Genomic DNA, 15,561 nt, shown 5'->3' on the forward strand with positions numbered 1-15,561 from the left:
TACCCAGGTGACAAGCACTTGGCTGCTCATCCGTGTGCTGAAAGAAATAAGACTGCACTCAGGAGCAACAGGCACTGTCGTTTCCTTGTTGGCGTCCCAGACCTCTGTAAGGGACGTGCCAAACACACCTTCTCACTTCTCCCTAGGACTTTCTGTGCTCTTCAGTAGGACAGACTTCCAGATGACCGTGGCTTTCTCCTAACAGAGATGCTCAATGATAGAATTTTTACCTGTAGACACTTTGGCTTAGACCTTTTGTTCCCTTTAAAATACAAATGCTCTTGAGTCAGGGAGTTTCCTCTATGTTTTCCAAAAAGTTAGTTTTTTAAGTGGAAAGATAGGATAAGACATTAGATTCTTTAAGGACTTGAGCTTTGTGCCAGCAATAGCTGGGAAGGGAGTTCTTGGTCACACAGGATTGGAAATCCCTACTTAACAATTTTGAACAAGTTTGATCCTTCTTATACTACTCCTCTCCCCTTCACCTTATGGCCAGTTCAGGATCAGAATATCTGGGAAAGACAGGAGCCATAGAACAAATGTTCCCTCTCATTTTCCACCTTGCCTCCACCCTCTCAAGATGTGAAGAATAAGAGAGGCCTAAACATCCTAAAAAGATCACCCAGTAGTCAAACCAAAGATTTATACTAAAGATCATGCAACCTTATCAGTTATGTGTTTGGAAACCAGAGATTGTCATCATGAACAAACCATAGAACTCCTATTCCTTTCAGAGAGAAAATTCTCTGGCCTGCTTAATAGTGTTCTCTTATGATAGTGAATCTTCTGAGACTTATTGTAACACTGTGATAAGGCCATTCCACACACAGTCTGAAGATCTGGATTAAATTCCTATTCTGCCTACACACAGTGTGCCTTTTAGCATATTCCTTTCTTCTTCTATAGTAAGAGCTAGCAATCTTTTCATAGGATTGGTATAAGAAATGGTAATGTAAATAGTTAAAGCAATTGGCCTACTAACTGGCACACAGTAAGCATGCAATAATGAGGTTTGATTTCCTCACTCCAGAACCACAATGCCTGACACACAGTAGAAGCTTCATAAACAATGTTGCCTGTTAGGAAGTTGTTTCCTGTTAGGAAGTGTCTTACCAGAACTGGATTCTTAAGGCAAGACATGTGGAGAAGGACCAGAGGTACTGGACTCCCTCTGCCTTCCCTGAATTTGCCCTCAGTTTCTTCCTCTACCCACCTATCACAGAAAGCAGGATTCACTGCTTTAAGATTCTTTCTTGGTCAAGATCAGAAACAACCCCAGGAACTGCTTGGATGCACTCTGTGTTAAGAGATCCCCAAATGTCAGGAACGAACTCAGCTTTGAAGTAGGAATTGGAGGTCAGCCATGCCTGTCACAAACAAGCTCTGACAACTGTGGTCATTTACAGTGCTAGCCTAGTATGACCTACCTTGGACTCTATGCCCAAGGAGAACCTGGGATGGGAGGATACAGATCATAGGAGCAAGCACAACTTCACTCATGCTTTTTTCCAGCTCTGGAAACAAGGAAGAAGGACTTTGCCGGAATAGAAATCAAAGATAAAAGAACATTTTGTTCTTAAGGTGCTGGTTAGCAAGTTCTTCAGCAGACAGCCAGAAGATAGGAGTAGCTTTGTTTGCACTTTGTGGGGGTGGTTCTGGCCAGGGCTCCTGCTGGTGGTATTTTTCTAGCTTATAAAAATAGCATTAACTTTGTTCCAGGTCTTTTCTTGGCTTTAGCACCCCACCTATCCTGAGAGGCAATAACAACCTGTTTTCTCTCTTAGGCCCCTCTCTTAGTTGTTATTCTTTATTGACCAAACTCCTGATTATCTATCAGATCTTGAAGATGCTACCTGTTTCTCTGGGAAGTCTTCCTTGACTCTCGAAGCTGGCTGAAGCACACTTTCTTCTTTGTTCTTACTTTGTCTTGTGTTTACATGTTTATGTGCAACATTGTTTCATCTAATTCCTAACCCCTTTAACACATGACTAGTTTATCCTCATAAACCACAACTGTGCAGTGGTTTGCACATAGAGGGTCCTAAATACCTGCATATTTAGTAAATGAATGAATGGCATTTCCTCCATAGGGGGTGGATATTTCAGCTGAGAGATATAGTAACCTCTCCTTATAGAGACAACTGTCCTTATATAGAAGTTACATCTGACTCTGTTCTCTAGGAGCAAGAGAGTCTGGTTTGTACACTCCCTAAGCAACTCGTAGGTGCCTGGAAATCTCCATCCTTTGTGTTCCCACCACATTAGCAGGTTTTGGCCAAGAGCAAACTTTGTGGCTAGGTTTAGCACCACTCTTTGATGAACAATACAGGATTCTTTGCCAGATGTTGGATTGGCTTAAATTGCTCATCTGGACCAGATGTTGGATTGGCTTAAAAACTGCTCATCTGAGTTGCAGAGTCGAACCAAAATAAGGATTTTGAATTTCTTTTCTTCTTTTTTTTCTTTAATGCCAGACAAATTTATTCAACTAGTCTTGGAAAAGAGTTTCTGATCAGTGCTTCCCAGAGCAAAGCATAGTGTGTTCAAATAAGCAATAAAATACACCAATTTCTTATCTTACCATTACCAGTGTTCTAGAAGAATGGGTAGACAGACAACAAATTTAGCTTGATGATTTGGGGGAGTATTTATAAGATATATACATATGTGTGTATATATATATATATATATATATATATATATATATATGTGTGTGTGTGTGTGTGTGTGTGTGTGTATGTGTGTGAATATATATTAATAAATTACATAATTTATTAATTTATTTTTTAATTTACACATATATATTAATACACACACAGACACACACACACACATATATATATATATATATATATATATATATATATATTTGTCATGTTTGACTAAGAAACATACTTACTAGGAATAAAATATATGTATATATATTTGTCATGTTTGACTAAGAAACATACTTACTAGGAATAAAATCCTACATATCTAAACATTAGGATTACTAACATGTCTGTGTTCAACATAGAACAGCTCCTCGTAGCAACACTGAAGTACAGTTAGGACTGGTATACCCTCATAGTGATGAGGGAACACTTGAGTTTCAGAGATCTCTGGGCAAATCAGCTGTAGATCCAAGATAAGATAAGATAAGATTTTTATTTTTTATCTTACACTTTGTTCTCAACTTATTTTTTAAAAATTTCCTGGAAGTACAGAGTTGAACCCAAGGTCTCATGCATACCAGACAAGCTGTCTGTCATTGAACTACATCCCAGCTCTTTTTCAACATTTATTTTGAGGCAGAATCTCACTAACTTACCCAGGCTGGTCTCAAACTTATGATCCTCTCGCCTCAGCCTTCCACGTAGCTGGAATTACAGGCTCATGCCACCAAGCCTGGTTTCAAAGCAACTTTTTACATATTGTTATTTTGTTCCACTTGTCAAATGAGACCATTAAGGCCCCTGAGACTGTCTAAGCTGCCCACAGTCAGTAAGTGGCAATGCATGATTCAACCCATACCATCTGATTCCAGAGTTCATGTTTTTTACTCTTGTGTTATATCGAATGGCATATCTACTAATATGTGATGCAATCTACTCTTAAGTAGACTTAAGATACCATCTGAGCAAGTAAAAATCTTGAAAAAAGAAAGTCTCTAATAAGTACGTATTGATAAGCATATTTACTAGTCAATGGGGAAATAAGGTAAATATGAGAGAGAAGTATACTCCTGAAGATTATAGTCTAGTGGAGAAAACTAGACAAGCACATAAAGTAAATTTCAGTTATTCATGCCAATGTAGAAGGCTTTGGCAAGCCACAAAGAGAGCTTAAACTTGAGACTTGAAGAATTATGAAAGGTTTCCTAGAGGAAGTAATGTCTGGTAATATAACTACAACAATTCCTGTCTTGTTATTGCTTCTTGGTAAATTAAAATTTATTTATTATCACTTTTAAGTTTTAATTAGACTTTATTTCTAATAATAGCAGAATCATTAGTAAGAACAATTAGACCCACTATTCTTCTTGATGCTACTGCTACTCTGACCATTTCTTATCTGCCTCCTTTGTGCCAAGAACAAGCTTCACATACTTTATCTCCCACTCCTTGTAATAATCCTATCTATAAGATTGAGGATGCTTCTCTCTGAATTGAAGTCAGAAAGAGTAACAGTCCCACAGTCACACAAGTACAGTCATATTGCAAGATTTGAACTTGAGTTTGACTCCAAAGTTCATGTTCTTTTGCTCTAGATCTATAATTCTCAACCAGGAGTGACTATACCATCCGAGGAACATATGCCAAAGTCTGAAGACACTGTTTATCATATCTGGGAAAGAGCAAACGGTACTGGCTTGTGGTGGGCAAAGGCCAGGGATGCTGATGACCATTTTAGCCTGCTCAAGCTACCCCTCTACAGAAAAAAACTATCCAGCTACAAATGCAACAGCACTGCAGTTGAGAAACCCTATTCTACTCTGAAATACATTCAGGATATTATATTCCTTTATTCATTCAGTCTGTTTCTATAGAAGCTAAAAAGCAGAACTCAAAATAAGGGTTTAGCTACTATCTTAATACTTTTTATGTTTTGTGACATTAACTCTTCAATGAAATTAGTTGTGAGATAAGAAAATCCAAGTGAATACTGAGGAGTAGGGAGTACAGAATGATTTCAGGGCCATCCATCTAACTAAAGTCAAGCCTCACTGGACCAGTTGGCCTTCTTTCCAGTCTGACACTCTCCTTTGCTCACAGGCTTCACGGTTTGGGAACCTCCTCTCCCCAACCCAACTAGGCAATCATACTTATCCGTCAACACTCAAGTCTGTTACTCCCACTGTTGAAATGTCTCCAAACTTAATCTCACTCTTACGGAAACATCAATCCCTCCCTATTCTGTTTCTGCAATTACTTTATACTTATTTTAGTTTTCCCCCAAATCATATTCCCCTTTGTATGCCTACCATTTGGCATAGAACACACATAGTCAGCCCACATGTACATCAGTGAATTCATTGATAATTAAAGTAACAAATATGAGGATTTTGAAAACACAGAAACAGCGATTGCTAATTCTGGGTGAGGGAGCCTTTGAAAAATATAGATGAACAGGCCAGATCTTGCTGAAGGTTCTGAGTCTTAATGTCTGGGGTCAGGCCCAGGAATCTGATTCTAAGTGCAGAAAATATCACCTGGTATCCAGAGGAGACAGCTATGGAGACAAGTGGGCACTGAGCACCTGGGGGTCAGAAGCAGTGGTGATGTCCTACTGTCCAGGAGGCAAATCAGACCAAAGCAGAGCTGTGCTGTGAAGGAGCCAGGCCCAGGCTCTGGCCAAGAGCTGGGGGTAGGAGCGAGCTTACCCAAAAGAGAGTGAAGGTGAGTCCAAAGAGGCAGACTGTATGCAAGAAATGGAGGGGATTAGGAGCACAGATAAAGTTGTGCCGGGAATCTAGAAGGAGAAAAGCCGTGCCAGTCCCGAGCAGATAGAGCAAGGACATCTTGAGGAGTTCCTGGATGCGAGTCAGAAGGGGGAGGAAGAATTTGTTAATGCGATTTCAAGTTTATTGTTTTAAGTTGAGGTTTGGTTTCATAGAAACCAGCACTGCCTGAGACCTCTGCAGCTGTGTGAGCGTGGCACGGCTCGTGTAGTGCAGGGGCAAAGAGGAGATGCAGGGGGGAGGATAACTGTGTGTTTCATGTTCCCAGGTTCCCAGGCTTCTTTGGAGTGGTGTGCTTCTCTGGAAAGGGAGCACAGGCCTGAGCTGGACACCAGTCTTTTACCCTGTGGACAGAGAGCTGGGAGGGATCCAGGACCTCAAGGTTACAGCTGGCTCTCCATCTCACCCCTCTTTAAATCTTGTGTCGCACAATTCAATGTGCACAGCTGTGACCTTGCCATGAAATCATAACATTTTTTTTTGTTTGATACATACACTCTGTTTGGATAATGAGTTTTAGAACTAAAAAGTTGCTCGCAGATTTTCTCTACCAAATTCTTTAGTTTGTAGATGAGAAAACCAAGGCCCAGAGACACAGTGAATCATCAAAGGTTATACCAGCAAATTACTGTCAGTTGAAAACCTACACATCCTAATTCATTAGCCAGGGCCCTTCCCCCATTATGTAACACCATCTCCAAATTAGGAAAAGAATGATTCCTGCTGTGTTATTCTATTCCATACCTAAGATCCCATTTAATGACTACAGTCAGTATCATGGGTGGCTATTAAATAGGTAAATTAGTTTTTCTAAGCCACACATGAATAAGTCTCTTTGTTTTGTTGTCACAATCTACACTTAGCTCCAAAGAGTCTCCCTTAAGGCTGGCAATAATAAAAACACCTGGTATTCAAGTTTGCTCCAAAGAACTCAAAGCTGTTATTTTTATTTCAGCTGCCATTTATTGAACATGTATTCTGTGCCAAGTGTTTGGCTAGGTACTTTAATAGTCACTATTGTCAGCTTACAACATGCTGTGAGCTACCATTATTTTCAACATTTAACATTCAAGGAAATCAAGGTTTCATAATTTGCTCAAGGTAACATGTTAATAAATGATAGAAGTTCTGGGTCCAAGTCTCTCTAACTCTGAGGCCCATGAGGTTTTCCCTAGTCACCCTGGCTATTGTATTTATGTGTACAGATATATCTGTGCCTTTCCTTAGGTTAGCCTGCACTCGAACCAAATTGTATCTGTGTCTGTAATTGTGTCTGTTCAGCATTCTTCTGGGTAGGTATTTTCTAGATCCATTTCATGGATGAGAAAGAGGAGGCCCAGAGTGAGGAAGTGACTTTAATAAAGGATACTCAAAGAAGCACAAAAGTCTAGTTTCTACCAGCATGGGGAATAAAGCCAGGCTTGTTAAGGCAGGCTGGGAGTGGTTATTTTTATGTTATTTTATGTAGCTGTTATTTTTTGTTCTCTGTGTTACAGAGATCAGTAATATTTATATTGAGATCAATTTTGTGACTCTCATTTAATTAACTCATTTCCTTTGTGCAGTGACTTGCCATTTTTAAACCATCACCCCCAGGAACAAGGAAGGTAGTTTTGCTTTCCTTTAATGGTCGAGAAACTGACACTTCAGGAAGTGAGGGCATTTGCCCAAGGATGTAGACCCAGAAAGGTTGGATCCAAACTCAAACCCACCTGACCCTGCCATGCTTCACTTCTGCTCATTGCCCCCTCCACATCCCACAGTGAAGAATACTGTCGGTGCATGCAGCAGAGTGTCTTGACCCTGCCAGTTCCTTTGCCCAGAGCCCTGATTTTGAGCTCATGTCTTACCATCTCATCAGCCCCAGAACTTTATTGTTGCTGAGGGAATTTTTACCCAGCAGGTTCCACTTATTCTCCCATGTGGCTGAGAATATGAGTTACCATTTTCCTTTGCTGAACTTGGGAACCAAAGCAAAAACACACAATCACCCAGCCCCTGGTTCTGACATTGCCAACCACCTGTTAGGAGGACCTCCCCCTCCAAGTTCAAAAGGTAGATGGCTGCTTGAAGAGTGTTTATTTGGGGGCCCAGAGTCTAAGATTGCACTTGCGTCACAGGCTGCAAGAGTAGGATCAAGGCCATTGTTTTTCATGGCACAGAAACTCTGCACGTGGTGCTTCCCACCCATATACTATCCCTGAGTCCTACTGTTGACTTTGGGCTGCTCATTTCAGCAGCTGATGGTGAGAAAATGCACATCTCCAGTTACTGTCCCACGGCAGCAACCTCACATCTGAGCTGCTGACAGCTTCCCTATCATCTCTCTGTAGGCCTGATTCATTTTCTTGTTTTCAATTTTCTTTTAATTATTCATTCATATAAGTCATTATAAAGAGCAAAGAGAAATAATTTTTTAATTTCCCCACACTGAGCATCTTGAGGACTGCCTGAGTGCCTTCTGTAGCCAGTGTAGACATCTGTAGAAGCTGAGAAGGAAATGTTGGAATATGGGAGGCCAGTTGTATCATTCAATGGTACCCCCTCCTGCCTTTCCATAATGCTAATCCTCATGTATGCTCTGTATGTGACCCTGATGTAAGAGTATGGCTCTCTGAAGACAATGATAATTTAAAATCTTGAGGTCACATAGCCCACTTGCTGAGGATACATAACTGATTCAAATTCTGGTTCTGCAGCCTGTTTTCTGCTCCTTGGGAACTCACCTGACATTCCATGTCTCACTTACCCCACCTGTGAAATAGGAAAAAAATAACACCTACTTCGTGGAGCTGTTTGAAGAACAAGTGAACGACAAGTATTATAAAGCACTTAAACAGTGCCTGGCAAAGCTATTCTGTATGTTCAGTTGTGATTGAGGTAATCTCAATAGACATACACTGTGAAAGATGCTAGTGGACAAAAGAAACTCAGATTTATTCCTCTATGTGATGCCCTCTTCCTATGTGTCAGGCACTGTTTTAGGTGGATTAGATACAGTGATAAACAAAGACAGCTTTCTACTCATAGAGCTTCTAGCCTTCTGGGGGGAGTTCATAAACTCTTATGTAAGCATATATATGTACATTTATTGTATTGGTGTATGTATGTGTTTGTGCATACATGCAATTCACATATCCATGTGTTTATATGCAATACACACTTGTGTTTATGTGTGTATGCACGTGGTCTTCATGCCATGTGTAATGCATGGGTACGTACTTGTGCTTGTGTATAACATGTGTGCATGTGTATATGAATATATATGTGTATATAGTATATACATGCACCTATGTATATGTGTGTTTGTATTTAAGGGTGTATTTATGTGTCTGATGTATATATGCCTATATTTGATGTCTCTTTATATATTCTGTATATGTGTACATACATATGTATCTATGAATATGTGTATGAACATCTCTGTTCACGTAAAAACACTCCTATGTGTGTGTGTGTGTGTGTGTGTGTGTATATATATACAGTCATGCGCCATATGATGATGTTTCAGATCATGATGGACTACATATATGACAGTGGTTACCTACTGACACTGTAGCTATCTTAGCTTATGTAAGTGTAGCTTTGATGTTCACACAATGATGAAATTGTTTAGTGATGCATTTCTTCAAACATGTGCCCACTGTTATGTGACACATGACTGTATGTATGGTATGTATGTAATATGCATGCATATGTTTGCACCAGGTGCCACCAAGTGTCACAAAGAATGGATCTGTATAAAGTGACAGAAAGTTCCAGGAGGTGCATGGTACAGAGAGGTCAGGAAATTTCAGTCCAGAGGTGACTTTTGAGGAGGCATTTCATCATATAAGAAGCAAGGTGAAATTAATGTAGTTGGCAAATATGCATTGGGCTGAGACTTTACTCAGATATGTGCTGGGCACTGGCACACCAGTATGAAGAGGGCTTGGTCCCTTCTTCAGGTTTTCAGCAGCTGGTGGAGAAAAGAGTTTTGTCCTCAGAACAATCAGTACATCTGACACACTGCTCCTTTAAAAGGTGAGGAACGTGTTGCAGGAGCATACTGATGGATCAGTCAGGTCTGCTAGGAAAGTGTTGCTTAGGAAGTTAAAACTGGGATCAGCATTTTAGAAGGCAGGAACAGCATGTGCAAAGCCCAGGAATGTGAGAAGTCCTGACTTAGTCAAGGAGCATTTCCATGTGGCAAGCCATTATTTGTGTATGTGAGGGAAACAGTGAGAGTGAACCAGGAAGATAGGACCTGCAGAGCTCTGGGTGGGCTCTGAAGCCATTTCCTGGGTTCAGATTCCTACATTGTACTTAGCCACTCTGTGCCTCAGATTTCTCTTCTATCATCAAGAGTGAGAAGAATGCTCCCAGGGTTATTATAAATGTGCCTTCTCCTGATGCTTCATGAGAAGTCCATGTGTCAGCTACTCCAGGTTGGAAACTGGAATGTAGAGGGTTTTGAATTAGCAAGGTAAGAAGTTTAGATGCTAAAATTAAATTGACTCCATCCTACCTATTCGGGTAGCTTCCTTAGCAATGATTCTGATGCGAAAAGTGTATGGAATGTTCTACATTGAGCATGTGTCTTTGGGAGTACATCTATGATTTTTAATACTAATCAGTGATACTCAAAGGAATGGTTAAGGCAGTAAAATGTAAATACCTTCTCATTTTGAGCATAGAGCAAAGCTCACTTAAGTGGAATAAGTATTTATTTTGCCAGGCTCTGAGGAGGACTTAGGAGTGACCTACTCTCTACAGCGCTCCTCAGTTCACCCTCACAGCCAGACCTCCCTATCTGTAAAGTACTGCCTGGCCAGGACACCCTGTCCCTCACCCTGAACTCCCTTCTCTCACCATTCCTGTTTCTCATCTGCCATGTCTGAGGGTGGACAGTGTTGAGCCCCATGGTTCATCCCCACTCCCGTCTCTGCCTCTATCTTCCGTGAGGGGAATTTTGTCTTTATTCCTGCCTCTTCACCCTATTATCTCTTCTCCATTCTTCAAAACCCAACAGAAAATGTACAGACTTCCTCCTGGTTGTTGTCGTCTGAGCTGAAGAATATTCTTCCAAAGATTTCCGGATTTCTCTGCCTATACTTTTTATGTTCCCATCTTCATTTTGTTAGTGGCAAAGATAAATTTTTCCCATATGACTTCCCATTTTAGTTAGAAATAACTATTTGCTAGAGACTGAGAATGGAAAATATATGAAGGGACAACATGAGAAAATATGGCATTCATGGTCATTTATTGTAAATTGAATTCCCATTATGGATAACCAAACCAAAAAAGTATTTTAAAGTTTTTTTTAAAAATCTTATTTCTAAATTTGTTTGTTTAGCACTTTTCAAACTGAATATGCAGAGCCACCCAAGGAACTAGTTAAAATGCAGATTACTGGTTCCCCAAGTCATCAGTGACTTATCAGTAGTTTTAACTGGTTCCTGAATATGTACACTCTATCAGCCACCATGCGATCCTGATGGATTCACCAGTGATACCTTAAAAGATAGCAAAAGGTTGTCCTAAACTCCAGTTGGTTGCAATCAAAAATTGCTTGTGGACTAGGGATAGAGCTCAGTGGTAGAGCACATGCTTAACACGTGTGAGGCCTTGGGTTCAGTCCTTAGCACACACACATATGCACACGCACACACAGTTTTCTATATACAATACAGAAAGAGACAAATTGAATCCAGACTAATGAAAAGACTGCATTTTAAAACTTTTGTTTCCAAGGCAGACAGTTAAAGAGATCTTGCAATCTGTCACACTTACCATGAGCTGTGTACTACCTGTGTATAGACCTGATGCTACTTGATGTGGACAACAAGGCTTATGGCTATGTGCACTCTCACCCCCCCACCCCCCACTTAAAGATAAGAAAGAGACTTACTCAGGCTCCACTAATGTGGTGGCATAGGAAGAATCTTGGTCTGTCTGACCCCAGTGCTATTCTTCTTACCATTATATAGCTTCACTCAAGCCAATGTTTTAACTAAGCTAGCTGTAGATGATTTAAAAAACAAAATTCAAAAGACAGAATACATGTAAATTTTGGTTCAAAAGCTCAGGTACAGGGAAAGCTAATGCACTTATATTCTGCTTAAAAAGTGTGTTGGGCTCTTGTTACATATTATTACAGGCTCCTGGGCTGAATTTAGTCTAGAGAGTTAAAAGTGAACCAGCCTGTGACTCACCCGCTGTAAAACCCTGCAGGGGGCATCTCCTACCAGTATCACTAACATGAGTGAAAACCGTCCTCACTTTCTGCATCCAGGCTTCTCACAGCTGAAAGTTGTAAAGAAAAGCCCACACAATTGAATTCAGTGTAATACATTAAATATGCCCTAATAATGTGGCTCTTAAAAGGAGTTCATGCATCATTTACTGTGATGTAACATTATTACCAAGCCTAGTGCATCTGGCCTAATAACCCTGTCCTGTTGTGCATATCTCCATCATTTAATGTAACACATAGACAATAACATTTAAACACCTCAACACATGGTTACATTACTGACTCCTCCACCTAGACTGAGCTTCTTGTGAACAATGAAATCTGGTCATATTTCTTTCTGTAATGTCAGATACCAGAGCTTAATTCAGTCAATTAATGAATATATTCATGAATGAACAAGATTGCTTAATAGTATGCTAAGTGCTAGACTAGTTATGATGGCAAATGCAATACAAAGAAAGAGAGATATGGAGTAAGCTCTACGGGAATTTGTAAATGGGAGGAGTCATTTTCAGTTGAAATAGAAAGGCAAAGAAAGATCAAAGACACTAGTATTCATTGAAGGACCTCAGTGTGACAGAAATGCGCTGGAAAGGTCACTCATAAAATCTTCATATCCACTCCACCAGTTTACATAAGGTCACACCACTAGTAATGAAGAACCCCAGAGGTCAGCTTCCATGGCCCTTCAGAAAGTGGAAAGGAGCAGCCTTTGAACTGAAGCTAGATAATAGGTGTGCTCTCCAAAAGAAGCAATGGAATGCACAGTATTCTGGGTGGAAAAGATAGCATCTTTGAAGACACCGAAAAAGATTGGGCAATGTAAGCACCTCAACTCAGCTGAAACACATGGTATCTATAAGGGATTCCTTCAAGATGAGACTATCAAGATAAGTGGAGTCAGGTTAGGAGTCCTTGAGTAACCTGTTAAAAGTTTGTGCTTCCTTTTCCCCACCCCCTCCCCCCAGGAACTGGAGGTGAAGGTTGTCTTAAGGGACTTACCTGAAGCAAGGCTTTATGTTCTTTGAAGAGGCACAATAGTTTGTGGTGAGGACAAACTATTAGACTGACCCTTCATTAGTGGCACTGGACCTTAAAAGGAAGAGATGCAGGCATCAGAGAGCTTCTCAGTAAGGAACTTGAGGGACCAAGAACAGAAAAGAAGCTGAGTTGGACTCAGCATTTCCCGTCTTTTGCACTCTTGTGTCAAGTCTGTAGCTCAGAGGCTGAGAAGCAAAATATCAATTTAGGCAGGCTAAAGCTGGAAGATAAAAATTTGAGAGTAGAGATCACAGGAGAAGAAAAATACTGATAAATGCTGTGGGATTTTAGCTGGGACCCAGGAGTAAAGGTGAACTAGAAATGGGCAAATTTTACAAAAGCCAAAGCCCAGCTTTGAATCACCACTGGACAAATTCAATTTATCTATTCCTCCTCCAGTTAACTACAATAAGCAAAATCATATCCTTCCTAAAGGAAAATAACAATCAGTGGCTCAAGTTATATCTGAGTTTTCATATACAATATCTGCATCCAATAAAAAGTAATTTAAACATACAAAATGTAGGAATTTTCATAAATCAAAAGGAAAAAGCAACATCAATCCAGATGTTGGCCATATTAGATATGGACTCTAAAATATCTGTGATTAATATGTTTAAGAAATTATAGAATGGTCTGGAGAATTAAGAGAGCTGCAAAGTATACTAAAGAAGTAGGAATTCTAGAGCTAAAAATGTAGTAATTGCGGTTCAGAACTGAACAGATAGGATAAAGTCAAAAACAGACAGTACCCCTGAAAGAAAGAATGAAGGGGACATGGGTCAGAAGAAGGTTACCCTCACCTCAACATAAACATTTAGAAAGATGGAAAATACAAGAAATCCCAAAAGAATAAAGATATACAGCAGTTCCTATCAAGTAGATGTATAATTGGAATCCCAGAATCTTTGTTAAAACAGAAGCTATTTTGAAGAGATAATGGTCAAGAGGTGTTCAGAACCTCTAAAAGACCTCAAGTGAGTTTATTTTAGCTTCTGAAAAATTAATAATTTCATATTAAAAGGGTAAAAGAGAAAGATTACATGATTAGATTAGTAGTTGTTTTTTAAATGAACTTTGGTAAAATTTAACACATTTGTGATTTAAAAAAAAAATGTGCATCCTGGCAAATTAGGAATGGAAAGTCTCTTTCTTATTGTGATTAAGGGTATTTGCAAACAAAAAAACCTAATGCCAATACCACAGTTAATGTGAAACTCTGCAGGTGCTCTCTCTTATCACTTCTTTTTCACATCGTATTGTAAGACCTTGCCAATGCAAAAGTGAAGAAAACTGAATTAAAAGTATAAAATTAGACAAAACTGATGCCACATATTACAGAATTATTCACATAAAAGTTTAAAAAAATATACGTAAGATATTCAAGCTAGTAGCTTGGCAAGATTGTTACTTCAAAAAGCCAATACAAAACTCAATTTAAGCAGAAATAACCATTTAGAAAATAATTTTTAAATAGCCTGATTTATAATAATATCAGAATATCAAATACCTAGGAATAAAAGTGTTCTCTCTGCAAAAAGTTATAAAACATTTTTGAGAAACTTAAAGATATCACAGATAAATGAAGAGATGTGATGTTCATGGATGGGAAGGCTCAGTATTATAAATGCAATAGTTCTCACCAAGTTGTTGTATTGATTCAGTACATTCCAATTCAGAATTCAATTAGATTTGGGTGAGAGGGGCTGAAAATTGGTAGTCATTTGCAAGCTTATTTGGAAAAAGCTAATAATAAGATCACCTTGAAGAAGAACCAAGTTGGAAGGGCTTAATATGACTAGATATTAAAATTTATTAAAAAAGTAATTAATAATGATATTGAGTTGGGGACAGACATAAACTAGAAGAAACAATAAGGAGCCCAAACCAAATACACATGTATGGACAATTAATTTGGGACAATAGCAGCACTGTAGAATTGTGATGATTTTTTTTTTCAGTGAAATAGGGGCTATTTGGATATCAGTAAGTCAAAATTGAATTTTTGCTCCTGTCTTATACTGTTCATAAAAATAATCTTCAGATGGAATATAGATCTAAATATGAAAAATAGAAGTGCTCAGAATAGGCAAATGTTTCTTATTAAATAGGATGTCAATATGAGGACAACCTTGAAGGAAAAGATTAGTGAATTGGATTGTGGTAAAATGAGGAACTTTCACTGGGTGAGTTGGAGCACAACTGAAATCCCAGCAGCTTGGGAAGCTGAGGCAGGAGGATTGCGAGTTCAAAGCCAGCCTGAGCAACTTAGAGAGTACCTAAGCAACTTAGCAAGACCCTGTCTCAAAAAATAAAAAGGGCAGGGAATGTGGCTTAGTGGTTATGCACCACTGAGTTCAATACCTGATACCAAAAATAAAAAATTTAAAAAATGAGGAGCTTTCTTTCACTGCCCCCCCCCCAAAAGCCATTATAAGAGTGAAAAATGCAAGCCATGCAGTAGGAGAAAGTATTTTTCAATACACAGAACAAAGAATTTAAATCTAGAGTATCTTGAATGCATGAAAAATTTCTACAGGTTAATAAAAAAAGTCATACTAATAGAGAATGGTATAAGTACTTAAATGGCTTTGGAAAAAAGAGGACATGCAAGTGGACAATAAAATGTTAAAAGTAGTCATTAAGAAATGCCTCACTAGTCATTAATAAAGTCTAATAAGCATAAGATAATATACTACACAGCCCCCAAGTTAGTTAAAATTTAAAAAGATGGGTAACACCAAGTGTTGGTGGGCATCAAAACACCCAAAAGCTCAAGCATCACATGGAAATATGACTGGTACCATACTTTGGGATGGAGATTGGCAATATCTCAATACTC

General features: G+C 39.1%; 1 protein-coding gene across 13 annotated transcripts in view; it reads left to right on the plus strand.

The window, feature by feature from the left end:
• The window catches only part of Fggy (FGGY carbohydrate kinase domain containing), a 400,280-nt gene that overhangs the window by 207,233 nt on the left and 177,486 nt on the right, over window positions 1-15,561 (plus strand). The window lies entirely within an intron of this gene.

Source organism: Ictidomys tridecemlineatus, chromosome 11 (assembly GCF_052094955.1).
Source record: "Ictidomys tridecemlineatus isolate mIctTri1 chromosome 11, mIctTri1.hap1, whole genome shotgun sequence".
Lineage (NCBI taxonomy): Eukaryota > Metazoa > Chordata > Mammalia > Rodentia > Sciuridae > Ictidomys > Ictidomys tridecemlineatus.